We start from the raw sequence: 6,891 nt of genomic DNA on the forward strand, positions 1-6,891 counted from the left end.
GTTTCCCTCCTTTTATCTTTAAAATAAAAAAAACAAATATTTGCGAAAGAAACATTAAATTTTGAACTTAAAGTGAACAAATAGACCCCAAAAATATCTCAAAATCTCAAAAATATATAGAATGTCACACATTCATCTACATGCATTTATTCATATGAAATCAGACAGGAGCTGCAATTTCCAAATACAAATCAATGGTAAGCACATGTGCTGTAATTTGCATGTGGAACGTTCCACATAAACTCAAGTGCTGAAGTGTCAACCCTGAAGGTTGATGGGAGTGATGGACACTATGAAGAGAGCCCTAGGCACAGAATGTAAGTCAGGTGGGACTGCCTTTGAAGGTTATTGTTCTCCTGATCCTTGCTTTAGTCTTTCTCTCTGCATTCTCTCTGCCATGACAAGAGACCCTTACCTCCACCACATGCTTTCTGACATAATGTTCAGCCTCACCACAGGCCCAGAGACAATAAAACCAACCACTGAAACTTCTGAAAACTTGAGCTAAAATAATTCTTCCCTCCCCTCTAGACATTTTCTGTGTAGCTGAAAAATAACACAAATAATGAGGTTTACAATTTATATTTGGTGAATGGAAAAATTTAGCAAAATTTGGAGAAGAAAACAACAGCTGAAAATATTACTGAGTCCATTAGCCATTTTCCCATCACTGAAACGAGATACTCACCCTCACCAACTTAAATGAGAAGAGGTTTACCTTGCCGCGTGGCTGGGTGGGTTCAGTCCATGGTTGACAGGCTCCAAGGAAGAAAAAGTGTACTAGAAATGTATGCAGTAGGAATCTCATCAGCTCATGGACTCCAGAAAGTAAAGAGAGCAAAGAGAGGATTGGAAGAAAAAAATACACCGTTCTCAGCCTCAGTGACTCACCTCCTCCAAAAAAGCCCCAGCATGTAAACAGAACATTCACCTCCAAACTCATCAATGGACGAATGCACTGAGGAGAACTGCACATTTGTAATACAGTGACCATCTAAAAGCTCCACTTATGTACAAAGAGACATTTAGAGGACACTTTAGATTTGAACAATTACATTCTCCCTTGACATCTAAAATTCTTATGTACCTCTCAGCATACAAAATATATTTTAGTCTTTCTGGAGCAATTATCAGAATTTCAACAGTTCCAGCATTGCTCAGTAGGCAAAGCCCAGATTGTCCTGTGAGAATCAAGGAAAGCTCATGCATGAGATGCCCTAAAATACTCTAGTATAAAATGGCACAAATAAACTGGCTTATGCAACACAATTTACACTTCATTGAGCTCTGCTCTTTTAATTCTCATTTTCACCTTAAGTCTGGTTGAAAGCACTCAGGTGTTCCCCTACTATAGCCTGAAAATTCCTGTTAGATTATTTAGTTTTCCACTATTATATTCATCTTCACACCCAACTTTAGGGCATGAACAAAGTGTAGATAAATTCTTTGCCAAAAGAAAACATGTATGTCTTCTTGTCTAGTTTTCAAAAGAGTCTTCATTTCCTACTGAAACCCCATTAGTCTGTTCATTACTCTCCACAGTCTTATTGGCACTCTGGAATTCTGAGCATGGTCCAGCACCGTAAAGATCTTCTTGCAGCATTCTACATTGTCTCTTGGTCTCATCTCCAGAACTTTCCAATGCCTTTCACAAAATGGCTTCAAAAACTGCTGTGTCACATGGTTATACACAGTAACAACAACGACCCCATAAAAGTAACAATTTGTTAATAGTAATTTTCTAACTCTGTGGCAAAGTTTCCACCACTGACTTTTCAAAAAGGATAGGATATTTTTTGTTCATGATCTCACAGTCCATGGTTTGCGAGCTCTAAGGCAGAATTGTGCCTTGGTAAATGGTGCAGCAGACAATAGCTATTCAAGTGTATAATACATTGAGAGAGAGGGAGAGAGACAGAGACAGAGACAGAGACACAAACAATCAGAGATAAATCTCATCCTTCTAGGTCACAATATAGGTGACCTATCTCCTCTACCAGACCCCACCCCTTCATAGCACATTAAGCTAGGATGTATTCAAATACTAATCAAAAGACCTTGAGGAGTACAGCACTGTATTATACATAATTTCATTGCAGACATGCAATACCGAGAACACACATGTGGAGAAGAGGCTTATTTGCTCATAGTTTGAATTCACAATCAGCTAGTTCTAAGATGAGATATCATGGAAGAAGGCCTTAGATGGGCAAATCTGCTCATTTCATGGCAGTCAATAAGCAGAGCAGGGAACAGTGCCAGAGTGGACAGGGTGAGGGGCCAGACCATATGACCCAAGACCATCACCCTGGGATACACCCAAACACACTTGCATGAGTGATTCAACAATCCCTGGTGACAGGTCCTAAGGACAATCAAGTTGAAGCTCAATCCTTATCCATTACAAGAACCCTTATAATCTGATCCATCTCCAAAAGACTCACGTTTGAATACATAAGGTTTTGAGGGGACAATTTAGATCTCAACCATAACAGAAGTTTCAGGGACAGTTCTACTATGAGCTCAGATGAATGCTGACAAGACTGCACAAAGTGATACCCGTGGCCTTCATGTTACCAAGAAGAATGAGGACTGTATTGAGATCGGGGTGGAGGCCATTCGTGTTACATTCTGGAAATAAACTTATCTCATGTTTGTAGATGTGCTGAGAGTTTGAACAAGACGAAATGTAAAGGAAACAGACTGCCTTTGCTGGTACAGGATATTTCAAGACAGACACAGTACTCAGTTGTGGGATGGGTGTTGATGGCAGTTTAACCAGATTTACAGAGAAAATGAAGTGCAAGAAGCAAAGCAGAAAGTTTTGAAAACCTCGCATTTGGCCAGGAAATAAATTTGTGTGCAACATATGAAGCTATGAATGCTGGATGAATTAACATCATTGAAAGTAGAAAAGCACTTTCATAAAAGTGTGTAGGACAATGGTATTCAGAGGTTGGAGGGGGCAAAGGAAATAGAGAGATGCTGAATGAAGAGAACAAACTTGTGGTTAGAAGGTGAATAAGAATCAAGTCCTAATATACAGCCTGGGGACAACAGTTACTAATAATATACTGGCTACTTCATATTGTAGATCTAAAGGATTCTCCAGATAAATAATTCATTTACAATATGATATAGTCATTTAAAGTGCAGAATGTCTTTGATTTACTGTTAATCTTCTAAATGGTACTAAATATATGACATGTAAATAAAATGAACTTTCTGTATTATGATTATAATCTTTTCTGTACACAATTCTATAACATTAAATATCTTTCGCAGTTTACTCCTTTAACACTGTCTACTTCAAAATAATTTCACTATCTAAATTCAGAAGTTGTTAAAAAGAAACACACCATTTGCCTCAGCCAGTAGCAATCTCTTATGAACTTTCTATAATTACTTACAAGAGAGACGAAAAATAAAATAATGAGGAAGTATAATATCATGCCATCAGGTAAATAAAATTTCAAATTTGACAATATGAATTCATGACAATATTGTGCAATTTGAAATTCCCTAATAGACACAGCAATTCCAAAATTTTAATGAAAGTTTCATTCAACTTTGAACTGAATGGCAAAACACTGAGATTAACAAGGAGGCTATGAATAAGTCAACAGATGAATATCTATGTCAGTTAAAACAATAGAAACTCTTAGGGTTCCAGTCCTACTCTGAATTCCCTGGTCCTCATACATTTTTTGGCATTTTATGCTTGTTTTCTTCTCACAAATACACATGAAATCCATCAGCAAAGTCAGTAGTCTCTATTTTCATAACATATTAAGAACACACAGCCTCAAATCTCCAGTGTTAGCTCTTAATATAGGCCAGGCCCCTGACATCTGCCAAGATGCATGTCTAATGATAATCTTCTGCACAGCCTCAGTCAACAAATTACAAGCTAATAGAAGAAATACACCAGATACCAAGAGAATTACCTGTAGGAATATCTTTTCATAAGAAATCCATAAATGAAACCACCAACAGGAAACTTACTGGTTCCTGTGGATGTGATCTTTCAACTGATATTAAGATTAAACTGTTCTCAACTGTTCCTGTGGTCTGCAAACACAGTCATCTGGGAACTGTAGTACTACAACCTCCCTGACTAAACCCACCACACTCACCCTCATGACCATTCGCAACATGACATACCTGGGTGTTCATGTGATTACTTATCTTTCCCTTGATTAAGATACAAAAGCAGCTCATCTTTCCTGACTACAACAAATAATCTTTACGTTGGTCCTTCATATAGTGGAAGACAATAAATATTTGCTGTACCACCGGTGGGTGAAGCGATTTGAGGTACTGAACAGGGGAAATGTATGTAAATGCCAAGTCAAAGCCGAAGAGGAGTTTACTAGAACTGTGCCTCCACTGACTTGCATGCAAAAATCCTCACACTGTGGACACTACCTAGAGGCAATACCAGGGCCACCATTCTGAGAGCAGAAAGGTTAGTGGAACTTCTGGGATGAAGAAAGTCCAGAAAGGGTTTTGCATCTAGGTGCTATGAGGTAGCAGCACTGTGGGGAGTCTCTCAGTCACACACCTCACAAAAGTAGCAGCAGTAGTTTGTGGGCTTCTCTATACCAAGTAGATTGAGGGCAGTTTTGTAGGTAATGTAAACCAGGTTGACTCTATGTAAATAGTTATAACTCTGCTTAATTAATCTATGTTTAAAGCAAATGCATATATTAATCTTTGGGTTTCTTGCTCTGTTATTTTGAGGTAATGAGTCTCAGCCTACTATAAAGTAAACAACTTGGGAGAGTACCAGGTAGGAAGTTATATATATATTAACAAGGTAGGTTTATTATGGGCACCCGAAGTTTCAGATGTACAAGAATGCAAAATAGATATATGCACTCTAGATAGCCAGGTGATCCAGTCAAAGGTGGAAGACTGAGGGTTCAATCCAGAGTCCCGTGCTAGCTCATATCAGGAAGAAGGGTCTCCCTTGGAGGGCTGAAGGGTGTTCTGGAATATTGAAAAGTCTGCACTGGAAGCCTGGAGATGGACCTTCAAGGGCAAACGTGAAGACAGGTGATTTTTAAGAGAAACATAGGTGAGACTTCCTTCTTCCCTCTGATTTTATTCAGTCCAAGATACAAGCCTATTCGTTGGGGCCACCTAACCCCAGAGGGGGTCTTCCTTCTTCAGTAAGTCTATCATGCAGACATACCCAGAACCATGCTAAACCAATCAGCTAGGCATTTCCATATAATTTGACTCCACAGTATTTATCACAGGGGGCAAGGGACAAAGCCACCTCAGCTCATTTATATACCATTCTGTAATGGACACACCACAAAAACAGCAAAATAAAGCAAATTTCCCCACATCTTATATCTTTTAAAATAATTGATCAATAAATTCATGCATTAGTGAATCTTTGGAAAATGTTGGGAGTAAAATCTATAGATTAGAGAAATTGGGAGAAAATATTGGCCTACATACATTTAGCCCTAAACAGCTTACATGTGATCTCTAGGTCAACATACAAATATCAATGAAAGTGAAATGAAAAAGAAGTCGCTTATTAATATGAACTGATGCCTCATTCATTATCAGGCAACTTGTCCTGTAAAATAAAGTTATTGCAAGGTGTTATAGCACACATCTGTAATCCCAGTAGTCAGAGGGCTGAGGCAAAAGGATCACTGCAAGTTTGAAACCAGCCTGGGCTACAAAGTGAGTTCAAGGCCAGTCTGAACTGAGTAGTGAAACCCTGTCTAAAAAAGACAAAAATAAATAAATAAATAAATAAATAAAACAATTGTCATGCTTTCAAATATGAGAAAATGTATAATTAAAAAATATCATGTCCTAAAAATCATATCAATCAAATGGCAATGTAAAGTTAAAATTGTTGTCTACTTCAATGAAGAGTATACAATTCGCCTAATAAATGTAAATAGACACTTGGCACAAATCCAAACAGTAATCATTCACACTGACCTAATACATGTGTAGTAATATTGGTCACTTCCTTTGTAACTTTCCCTGGCAAAAATGTGCCAAAACTTGGCCCAGTATTCCAAAGTGTAAGGAAAACTACGTGTAAGTGATTATGATGATCAAACTTAAAAAATCTTGGTTTGGGTTCACAGAAACAAGAACACTCAGATAACATCAGAATTTCTAATAACATTCCTTATTCTTTAGATGTACGTGACAACTAAACCAAAGAATGTAAATTCCTGTGATACTTAAATTGCAAAAAGGTAATGTTTATCTAAAGGATATATAAACCAGTGGCACGAAATCATAGTAGATGACCATGTCTAACCAGAGGTGCCAGGAAAGGGTAGATGACCTCATGTGCTGTAGACAACCAGCCCAGAATGCAGACTTCCTGCACATCGGCCCATCAAATCTTTTCCTTCCCTGTACAAGTCCTTGCACCATAGCTATATTCCCTAAGAAAGTCTTTCCTTACAGATGCAACAGCTCCTTCATCCTCTCAAAGATCTAGTTCTTCAATAAATGTGATGTGTTTTTCACCCACACTCTCCTGAGTGTTAGTTAGCTCTGGAGGATAAAGGAGATGGACTTAGTCAGGTAACAGTGTTCTAACTCCATAGGAGACTTCACTCTCCAAAACCTTCTGTAATCTCACATTCTTAATGAACAGTAACTAACATGTTCAGCGGCTTACATCCTTTTAAAACAACAATAGGTAACATATAAGTCATTTCAGCTGTGGTTTTAGGAAGAGGACACAAAATCATAAAAAAAATGTTAACCATTTTAGAAACCAAATGAAGTTAAATAATAAACACCACCACACTCGGACAAGCTGAGTTAAATAATAAAAAAACGTGCATAAGGATGAGATGGGTTAGTGTTGACAGAATATCTCTTCTGGGAGAGGCT

This window comes from Chinchilla lanigera, unplaced genomic scaffold (genome assembly GCF_000276665.1).
Source record: "Chinchilla lanigera isolate Chin_1 unplaced genomic scaffold, ChiLan1.0 scaffold00016, whole genome shotgun sequence".
Lineage (NCBI taxonomy): Eukaryota > Metazoa > Chordata > Mammalia > Rodentia > Chinchillidae > Chinchilla > Chinchilla lanigera.